This window comes from Bidens hawaiensis, unplaced genomic scaffold (assembly GCF_021521415.1).
Source record: "Bidens hawaiensis isolate Kalapana, Puna unplaced genomic scaffold, B.hawaiensis_p1.1 tig00002671_1, whole genome shotgun sequence".
In the NCBI taxonomy this organism is placed as follows: domain Eukaryota; kingdom Viridiplantae; phylum Streptophyta; class Magnoliopsida; order Asterales; family Asteraceae; genus Bidens; species Bidens hawaiensis.
In genome coordinates this window covers 2,947,307-2,959,375 of record NW_027491145.1, presented here as the reverse complement: position 1 = coordinate 2,959,375, position 12,069 = coordinate 2,947,307, and positions in this window count along the sequence as shown.

Genomic DNA, 12,069 nt, shown 5'->3' with positions numbered 1-12,069 from the left:
AGGACATAAATATCATTCGACCGAGGTGATCTCATGACAACCATTTCTTCAGGAATTGTGTATCCTGGTTGAAGGATAACACATTCCTTGTCTGTGAAGACTGTGGTATAGTGTTTATCACAAATTTGTGAAACGCTCAACAAATTATGATCCACTTTTTCACAATAATTTACTTTTTCAAACGTCAATTTCCCGTTTGAAACTTCTCCTTCCTTTGTTATCATCCCACCGTTGTTACCAGCAAACGCCACGTAACCCCCTTGAATATTTTTGACATTGTTCGGAAGGTCCAAGTTGCCAGTGATATGCCGAGAGCATCCACTATCCAAGATCCACTTGTGGCTTGACACGAATCTAGATGAACTCTGCACAACAAGGTAAAGAGATTAGTTCAAAAAGGCAGCCCAGTCCTCAGTCTTGGGCTCTCCCTTTGATACTTTCGGAAAATCATTTAAATTAATACTGACATTCGGAACTTGAGAATAAGTGACATGTTTCTTGGCTTTCTTCTTTAAGTACCCATCACGTATTCTTCCTAAATCAGTGTTTTTACAAATAAGTTGAGCACGGTCAGCAAATTTGTTTGATACCTTATCAGAATCAACCCGAACAACTTTCTTTAGATTGATATTTGAATACATTTTGACACACTCATCAACTTTCTTTTCTTTTAAATTTTGACGCAAATCAGTCTCTCGAGTTGATGAAGGTTTGATATCATCTATCTTCGCTTTACATTTCTTTGAGATATGACCAGGTTCACCACATTTGAAGCATAAACGAGAGTCTACAGATTTTAATGTGAAGTACAGGTCTTATTTGGTAGCAAAGATTGATGAGTATCGACCTTGGGTTTCTCACACGTTACCGACTTTGGAACTTCATGTGGTAAACCCTTTTTAGTCTTATAGAATTCAAGATTTGTTGAATTCAAAGAATTCTCCAAACCTGATGATTTTACAAATTTGATAGGTTTAAACACATTATTTCTTGGTTTTTCTTGAACATTAATAGATTTTAATTGATAGAATTTTTGTTCAAGTTCGGTAACCTTTGAAGTATCATCCTGATATACACTTTCAATCATTTCGGGTTTAAGAAGGTTCAATGGAACTTCCTTGTCCGAAAAACTTTGGATAAACCCATTAACTTAAATACTTTTCCATTCAAAGAGACAGACTGAGGATTGACAAATTTCTTCATCTCCTCATCAGTTACAGTTGGTTTATCTGATTTCTACGAGTTAGAAATTACATTATACTTTTTCGCCGAACTACCCGAAGACATTGAGCCATAAACAGCTTGCTCAAACTCTTCAGGTTCACACAGAATGTGATTGTCAACAGGTATATTCTTGTTTTGGACAATCTCATCTGCTTCAGACACCTCCTCGATAGAACCATCCAATTCATTTTTGGTAAAGACAGCTTTGCTTTTGATATGAATCTGTTCTCGAGTAGTGTTGGTTGAATCAACATCCTTAGATTTAATAGTAGGCATTTCTGAGGATTTTTTCACATTGGGAATGCTACTATAATCTTCCTTAAAAGGAGGAGGAATCTCGACATATCCTAAACCTGCTTTTCCATTTTTCTTATGAGCATGGTTAACTTCAATGATTTCATTCAAAAGAAACAAGGAATCTCGAAATTTTCCATGTTTGTTTTTAAGTTCCATTATTTCATTTTCAAGTTTTGAATTACAGGTTCGGAGTTGAAGAATTTTCTAAAAATGTTGATCAACAACAATAATCTTACATTGAATCTCAGCTTTAAGATCATGATTGCTTTTAGACATATTTTGAATTTTAAGTATTGATTGTTCTAGTAATTTTGATTTCTGTCTATAGCATTCATTGATCATAAAATGATCTTTTGTAAGAGTAGTATTCTGATTTAAGTTGTTTCAAGTTTCGCTTTGAGTACAGCACATTCAGAACACTCAATCACTTCAATTGAGGATACAGATACATTAACTTGAGGTTTAGGACATACCTCATCAATCTTAGCCATACAGGCATAAGATTCAACTTGATCAGGAATAGATTCAGTTTGAGCTGACAAACTCTGATCAGTATCAGTTTTAGAATAAGATAAATCACTTTCGTCAGATACATTATCACTGCTTGCATCTTCGAACTTCTAAACTGGTTCAACAATAGCCATATTTGCTTAATTACCCAACAAACATTGAGACCAGTCAACAACTTCATTTATCACAAGAGCTTGAGTAGCTGGAGACTTATCCTGTTCACCACCAGCTGAAGTCGTCTTACTCTTATCCCTACCAGATGAATACTTTCCTGAAGATCTATCTGACTTGCGTGGCCCAGAATATTCTTTTCTTGGTTTATCGAATTCTTTGGCAAAATGGCCAAAGTCCCTGCAATTGTAACATTTCACCTTCAGTTTATCAAATCCAACCCTCTTATTCAAAGTAGGAAGATCTTTCCCAGTTCGCTGCATGAATCTCTTGACTTTTCTAACAATTATAGCCATGTTCCACTTGAGATCTATTAACTCGAGTTCATCAGGGTCCATTTGATCATAGTCTTCATCTGTTAATTCACTCGTGGCTATTTTGCTTTCAACAAGCTATTCATAGGAAGTCATGAAAGCGCATAAAAATGCAAAATGTTGTTCAGCCTCTTGAAGATTTACTTTAGGCAAGCTTGAAGCTGTAGCATTTGTGCTTGTATTGGCTGCATTAGCCATAAAGCATACGTTAGGCAGACTGTTTACATTAGGAGTTTCTTCTTGAGCTTGCAAAGAACGCATTAATTGGAACAGAACTTGAAGAATGGTTGGCTGGCATTACTCCTCCATAAATTGAAGGATTTTGGTTTGATGAATGCTGATTTTGATTTTCCTTCAACGAATTTAGGCATTTAATATCAAATTCCCTTTCCTCTATCTTGTTGATAAATTGTACAACAGTAAGCTCCGTGTTTCGAAAGAAACCATTTTCTTTCAATACAAACAGGAAAGTCGAATATGATGGGGGGCAAGGCATTCTTCAGCGTATCAATCTTGTCTATTTCAGTTGGCTTAAGATTAACACTTGACATTTCCATAATCAGATGACTAAATCGGTTAATCATCTCTTCAACCATATCATTTTTCATCAAAATAAAATTTCTAAATTGAAATTTTACAAGAGTCTTCTTACTCTCGAGAGTATTCCCCAAACTTCTTGTTTTCAAAGTTGTGAACAATGAAGCACAGATCTTAATAATACTGTATTGATGAAAGATTTGTTTGGTAAAGCCATCGTGAGAGTCGAGTAAGCTTTTGTCTCACTCTCATAATCTTTCAGTTCTTATGCTTCATAATGTTTGAATTCCTTTGGCATCCAACCCATGTTGTCACTACCTACCAAAGGTTCCGCATACACGTCATCGGGAAAACGTACGCTACTTGGATGTATCGATCCCAAGTGAGCACGAAACCTCGGTTCCCACCGAGCAAAATCTGATAGTTTTAGAAGTTTAGGACATTTGTTTTGACTGTCAATCTCATTGTCCATAGTTAGCATCTGTTGCATTAAAGCATTCTAAGATGCTAATGCATAGTAAGAAACGTTTTATAAAGCCATGAGTAAACAACTGTTAACCTTCAAGGATCAAACTTGTCAATGCTTAAAACTTATGGTTTACTGTTCACACGAATGAAGGAACAGTAACGAATATGAGTTGCAACTGCTAACGAATGAATGATATTCGTTAAATAATTCAAGCGAATGTGACTGAGTAACGAATAGAGTGATATTCGTTATGAAGTGTAACGAATATGAATAACGAATGAGAATACTGTTCAGATGAATGGTGAACGAATTTAGCGAATATGAGGTATAACGAATGTGTATCACGAATGTAGAATGAATAGAGAATGGGATTAACGAATCAGATTTAAACGAATGGGAATGATGAATGTGTTTAGCGAATGAGTTTAACAAACGACAAACGAATGAGTTTAAAGAATGATCAGTTACTGGATTAACGAATCAGAATTCATCAGTTAACGAATATGAATTCATCTGTTAACGAATGATAATTCATATCATCAAATCTTCAAAAGCTCAAATCTCCGTCTAAACTAGTCCTAAATCCTTGAAATCTATATCAATCGACTTGTAAACCAATTCCGAACCTTACAAAGCTCTTCCGTAATCACAAACAACTACCAAACCAATTAATTTCACAATCCGTATCAACCAAACCAGTCTAAACTCAAACCAGACTAACCACAACTCAATTCAAACTCAATTTAATCTCAAACCTCCATCTCTCAGTCACTAATACCCTAATAATGGTCCGAAATACTTAGAACAGTTCAATTATCAGTGAAACATGAGTCTCTATTTTTATCCGAATCAATTAAACCTCAAATACATTCTATTCATCATGAACTTAATCCAATACATGATGAATTATACGATTTAAAAAACGAGAAGCATCGAAGATCAGATCACAGGCTCTGATACCACTTGAGAGAACATTATAGGATCTAGATCTTAGGATGACATTGATGAACTCATTGTGTGTGAATACGATTAGGCTAGTATTACGTTAGTGTGTGTAGTGTGTGTATTGAAAGAGTATTTGGACAGAGTAATGAGAGGGAATCAGGAATAACCAGAACTGTTACATTAATGAATAGATTACAGGGGTATATATAGAGGACGACCTCATTCATTAAGATAGACTTAACGAATGAGTCATTCGTTACATTAACATAACGAATAAACATACTTATTCGTTAATACATTATCATAGCGAATAGCCTTCATTCGTTATGTTCCATTTGTTAAGCAGGGTTAACGAATGGAACTTACATTATTACGAATGTGACCCATTCGTTATGGAGTAACGAATGTGTCTTACAATTAGGCGAATGGCATAATTACATTAAAACCCCTATAATAATAAACTATTACATTAATACCCTGATAAAGACCGAGACGTACAAAACATGTATCAACAATTTCGCCGAGATTTGCAGAACAAGGAAGGAGGGGGGGTTGAACGTCGGTGGTAGGCAGAGGGAAGAGAGAAAGAAAATAATTATTTTGCAAAGTGGTCCTTCAAAAAAGGTTTGTGGTCAACAGATGCAATAACTAAAGTGTTGGGGCAAAATCTACATAATCAGCATTTTAAATGCAAAAGAAAATTAATAAAAATTTGTTGCTGTATTTATAAGCGCAGGTCCAAGAATAACAATTCTTAAAATGGGTCAGGTTTCGTGTTTGAAGAATAACGAATGTTACATTAAGTGTATTTTGACATTCCTCATCAATTGATAATTGCAACATAACCTTTACTTAATAAAAACCGATCACATGTTTAACCAATATTATTAAACTTTAATTAATTATTAAACTTTAATTAAGAATCATTAATAAACAAGATGATGCTATGAAAGTTTAGCCAATAATAAACGTGATGTTATTCATCAAAGTAGTAGATACAAATATGACCAAATTAAGACAATCTAGCCAATTTTGATAACTAATCTTTGATGCTAATGATTTCTTTCACAAGCTTAATCTCCTGAATCTTCAAGGGTTGGATAGATGAGATAATTCTCTTATTAATGGTGGTGAAAGAAGGTGAATGAAGTGAATTTAATGGTGTGTAAGGTGTATTAAATGTGGAAGATGAGCAGTCAATTTATAGGTTGATCAAGTCACCAAAACATGATTGTGCTTAGAAAAACACGACGATGGTTACTTTTTGTCATGTTGTAATTAATGCTCATTGTTAGATCTTATAGTAGAGGTGAACACAGTCAGGTTTTGTTGGGCATGGCCGTGGTGACTTCCAGAAGAGTCCAAATTGGTCTTTTTCTCTTGTACTTTCAACATGGGATGTATTTTGGTAAAACATGGCCATATTTAGCTTCAGAATCTTCAATTTTGTGTTTCCATTTGTACTTTCAACATGGGGTGTGTTTTGGTTAAAATGACCGTGTTATGACTTCCAGAATGTTGGTACATGTTTTGTACGTCTCGGTCTTTATCAGGGTATTAATGTAATAGTTTAGTATTATAGGGGTTTTAATGTAATTATGCCATTCGCCTAATTGTAAGACACACTCATTACTCCATAATGAATGGGTCACATTCATATTAATGTAAGTCCCATTCATTAACCCAGCTTAAAGAATGGAACATAACTAATGAAGGTTATTCGCTATGATAATGTATTAACGAATAAGTATGTTTATTCGTTAAGTTAATGTAGCGAATGACTCATTCGTTAAGTCTATCTTAACGAATGAGGTCATCCTCTATATATACCCCTGTAATCTATTTATTAATGTAACAGTTCTTATTCATTCACATTCCCTCTCGTTACTCTGCCAAAATATTCTCTCAATACACACACTTCACACACTAAAAGTTATATAGCCTAATCGTATACATACATGACGAATTCATCGTTGTAATCACAAGATCTAGATCCAATCATGGTCTCTCAAGTGGTATCAGAGCCTCGGATCTGATCCTCAATGCTATTCGTTGTTTAATTGTATTGATTCATCAAATAGTGAATTAAGTTCATCATGAATTGATCAGTATTGTTGTTCGATTGAGTTCTGGTGAAACAGAGCTTCATATTAATAATAATTGGACCGATATAATTGTTAATTAGGAAAGGTATTAAGGAAATTGAGACTGGATTATGAAGGTTTAAGTTCAGAATTGAGTTGAATTGGATAAGTGAATTGAGTGAATTAAGTTTTGAATTGAATGCTTAATGGCGGTTGATTGTTTGGTCAATTGAGGTCTGGTTTGAAGTGTTGGTGATTACGGACGAACATAGGGAGGTTCGGAATCGAATTACGAGCAAATTGATATAGGTTTTAGGGTGAATAAGTTAGATTTGGATGAATTTGAATTTTGGTTTGAATTTCAGACCTGATGAAAATTTGAATACTCATTCGTTACAATAAAGACTGATTCGTTAAGTCTTAATTGCTCGTTCGTTAAATCTTAACTGCTCATTCGTTAAGTCTTAACTACTCATTCGATGTTCAAACCACATTCGCTCAATCTGATTTGTTATTCACTCATTTGTGATATACATTCGCTATTCACATTCGTCATTCCTCATTCGCTAAACTCATTCACCATTCGTCTATACTCATTCGTTATTCACTTTCGTTTCACTTCATAACTATCATTCTATTCGTTAATCAGTCACATTCTTTTGAACCATTAATGAATATCATTCATTGGTTAATCATTGCAATTCACATTCGTTACTGTTCTTTTATTCGTGTGAACAGTAACCATAAATTTTAAGCATTGACAAGTTTAGTCCTTGAAGTTGAAAAATTGTTTACTCCTTACTTCACAAAACGTTTCTTACTATCATCTTAGAATGCTTTAATGCAACAGATGCTAACTATGGACAATGAGATTGGCAGTCACAACAAATGTCCTAAACTTCTAAAACTATCAGATTTTGCTCGGTGGGAAACGAGGTTTCGTGCTCACTTGGGATCGATACATCCAAGTAGCGTACGTTTTCCCGATGATGTGTATGCGGAACCTTTGGTAGGTAGTGACAACATGGGTTGGATGCCAAAGGAATTCAAACATTATGAAGCATAAGAACTGAAATATTATGAGAGTGAGACAAAAGCTTACTCGACTCTCACAATGGCTTTACCAAACAAATCTTTCATCAATACAGTATTATTAAGATCTGTGCTTCATTGTTCACAACTTTGAAAACAAGAAGTTTGGGGAATACTCTCGAGAGTAAGAAGACTCTTGTAAAATTTCAATTTAGAAATTTTATTTTGATGAAAAATGAGACGGTTGAAGAGATGATTAACCGATTTAGTCATCTGATTATGGAAATGTCAAGTGTTAATCTTGAGCCAACTGAAATAGACAAGATTGATACGCTGAAGAATGCCTTGCCCCCATCATATTCGACTTTCCTGTTTGTATTGAAAGAAAATGGTTTCTTTCGAAACACGGAGCTTACTGTTGTACAATTTATCAACAAGATAGAGGAAAGGGAATTTGATATTAAATGCCTGAATTCGTTGAAGGAAAATCAAAATCAGCATTCATCAAACCAAAATCCTTCAATTTATGAGGAGCAATGCCAGCCAACCATTCTTCAAGTTCTGTTCCAATTAATGCGTTCTTTGCAAGCTCAAGAAGAAACTCCTAATGTAAACAGTCTGCCTAACGTATGCTTTATGGCTAATGCAGCCAATACAAGCACAAATGCTACAGCTTCAAGCTTGCCTAAAGTAAATCTTCAAGAGTCTGAACAACAGTTTACATTTTTATGCGCTTTCATGACTTCGTATGAATAGCTTGTCGAAAGCAAAATAGCCATGAGTGAATTAACAGATGAAGACTATGATCAAATCGGCCCTAATGATCTTGAGTTAATGGATCTCAAGTGGAACATGGCTATGATTGTCAGAAAAGTCAAGAGATTCATACAGCGAACTGGGAAATATCTACCAACTTTGAATAAGAGGGTTGGATTTGATAAACTGAAGGTGAAATGTTACAATTGCAGGGACTTTGGCCATTTTGCCAATGAATTCGATAAACCAAGAAAAGAATATTCTGGGCCACGCAAGCCAGAAACATGTGAAGTGTATGGCTAACCCAATAACGAAAGTTTCGTAAGGGGACTGGAGCAGACTACCATGAGACAAAAGATCTTCTTTCTAAAGAGATTCGATTCGGAACTATTATATGTCTAAGGTTCAATATTGAAAAAATTTCAAAGGTTTTCCCTGACTTTGTCCGTGTCAACAAACAATTCGAAATACCTCGACTTTTTAGAACAGGTCCGAGTCAAATAGCAATGATTTGAAGCACTTCTTTTTACACTATTTCGGAAACCCAATGACTCAATCGTATGGATATGTAAAATACAGGATTTCCAATCCTAGCATGAAAAAGATCATCTCGAAAGTATTCATCTGGTAGGGATAAGAGTAAGACGACTTCAGCTGGTGGTGAACAGGATAACTCTCCAGCTACTCAAGCTCTTGTGATAAATGAAGTTGTTGACTGGTCTCAACGTTTGTTGAGTAATCAAGCAAATATGGCTATTGTTGAACCAGTTTAGAAGTTCGAAGATGCAAGCAGTGATAATGTATCTGACGAAAGTGATTCATCTGACTCTGAAACTGATACCGATCAGAGTTTGTCAGCTCAAACCGAATCACTTTCTGATCAAGTTGAATCTTATGCCTGTATGGCTAAGATTAATGAGGTATGTCCTAAACCTCAAGTTAATGTATCTGCAACCTCAACTAAAGTGATTGAATGTTCTGAATGTGTTGTACTCAAAGCTAAACTTGAAACAGCTTTAAATCAGAACACTACTCTTACAAAAGATCATTTTATGATTAATGAATTCTATAGACAGAAATCAAAATTACTAGAACAATCAACACTTAACATTCAAAATTTGTCTGAAAGCAATCATGATCTTAAAGCTAAGATTCAGTGTAAGATTATCGTTGTTGATCAACATTTTCAGGAAATTCTTCGACTCCGAACCTGTATTTCAAAACTTGAAAATGAAATAATGGAACTTAAAAACAAACATGGAAATTTCGAGATTCCTAGTTTCTTTTGAATGAAATCATTGAGGTAAACCATGCTCATAAGAAAAATGGAAAAGCAGGTTTAGGATATGTCGAGATTCCTCCTCCTTTTAAGGAAGATCACAGTAGCATTCCCGATGTGGAAAAATGCTCAGAAATGCCGGGAGGATATTGATTCAACCAAAACTACTCGAGAACATATTCATATCAAAAGTAAAGCTGTCTTTACCAAAAATGAATTGGATGGTTCTATCGAGGAGTTGTCTGAACCAGATGATAGTGTCAAAAACAAGAATATACCTGTTGACAATCATATTCTATGTGAACCTGAAGAGTTTGAGCAAGTTGTTTGTGGCTCAAAGTCTTCGGGTAATTCAGCGAAAAAGTCTAACGTAATTCCTAATTCGAAGAAGTCAGATAAACCGACTGTAACTGATGAGGAGTTGTTGAAATTTGTCAATCCTCAGTCTGTTTCTTCGAATGGGAAAGTTTTTAAATTAAAGGGCTTATCTAAAGTCTTTTCGGACTAGGAAGTTCCGTTAAACCTTCTTAAACCCGAAATGATAGAAAGTGTATATCAGGATGATACTTCAAAGGTTACCGAACTTGAACGAAAATTCTATCAATCAAAATCTGGTAATGTTCAAGAAAAACCAAGAAATAATGTGTTTAAATCTATCAAATTTGTAAAATCATTAGGTTTGGAGAATTCTTCGAATTCAACAAATCTTGAATACTATAAGACCAAAAAGGGTTTAAAACATGAAGTTCCAAAGCCGGTAATGTTTGAGAAACCCAAGGTTGATACTCATCAATCTTTGTTACCAAACAAGACAAGTAGTTCACCAATAAAATTTTTAGATTCTCGATTATGCTTCAAATATGGTGAGCCGGGTCATGTTTCCAAAAAATATAAAGCAAAGATAGATGATATCCAACCTTCATCAACTCGAGAGACTGATTTGTGTCAAAATTTAAAAGAAAAGCAAGTTGATGAGTGTATCATAATGTATTCAAATATTAATCCAAATAAAGTTGTTGGGGTAACTCTAATAATGTATCAAATAAATTCGTTGACCGTGCTCAACCTATTTGTAAAAACACTGATTGAGGTAGAATACGTGATGGGTACTTAAAGAAGAAAATCAAGAAACCTTTCACTTATTCTCAAGTCCTGAATGTCAGTATTAGTTTACATGATTCTCCTAAATTATCAAGAGGAGAGCCTAAGACTCTGGCTTGGGCTGTCTTTTTGAACTAATCTTTTTACCTTGTTGTGAAGAGTTCATCTAGATCCGTGTCAAGCCACAAGTGGATCTTGGATAGTGGATGTTCTTGGCATATCACTGGCAACCTGGACCTTCTGAATAATGTCAAAGATATTCAAGGGGGTTACATAACGTTTGCTGGTAACAACGGTGGGATGATAACAAAGGAAGGAGAAGTTTCAAATGGGAAAGTGACGTTTGAAAAGGTAAATTATTGTGAAAAAGTGGATCATAATTTGTTGAGCGTTTCACAAATTTGTGATAAACAATATACCACAGTTTTCACAGACAATGAATGTGTTATCCTTCAACCGGGATACACAATTCCTGAAGATATGGTTGTCATGAGATCACCTTGATCGAATGATATTTATGTCCTAGACATGAATCTTAATGTAAACAATTCTCCTTCATAAACGTGTTCTATCTCCAAAGCCACGGAGAAAGATACAATAATTTGGCATCAACGTATGAGACACATCCATGTGCGCAAAATGAATCATTTGGTTTCAAATGACTTGGTAGATGGTGTAACCCTTAAGAACTTCAAGTTGAATGATCACTGCGTCGCTTGTAAGAAGGGAAAACAAAAGAAGAAGTCACACCCGTGTAAATCGATTAATTCGATTATTACACCCCTAGAACGACTTCATATGGATTTATTTGGTCCTGGGAATCGTGCTAGCATCACGGGTGATTTTTATTGGTTGGTCGTGACTGATGATTTTTCACGATACTCTTGGGTGTTATTTATGGGATCTAAAGATCAGACTCCTATATTGGTTTAGAATCTTATTACGAAGATCGAATCACTTTACAATTTGAAATTGAGACGAATTCGTAGTGATAATGGAACGAAATTCAGGAATAATGTATTGGATTTCTTCTGTATTCAGAAAGGTATTTATCGTGAATTCAGTGCGCTGTTCCTCAACAAAACAGTGTATCTGAAAGAAAGAATCATACGTTGATCGAAGCTGTGAGAATGATGCTTGCTGATTCTAAGCTTCCCGTTCAGTTCTAGAATGAAGTTGTGAATACAGCATGCTACACACTAAATCGCGTACTAACAGTAAAGAAGTTCAAGAAAACAAGTTACGAATTTCTGAATAATCAAAAACCGAATCTAAAGTATTTGGAACCATTTAGGTGTCCTTGTACTATTTTGAAGAGAGATGCTGGTAAATTTAAAGAAAAGGCATTTG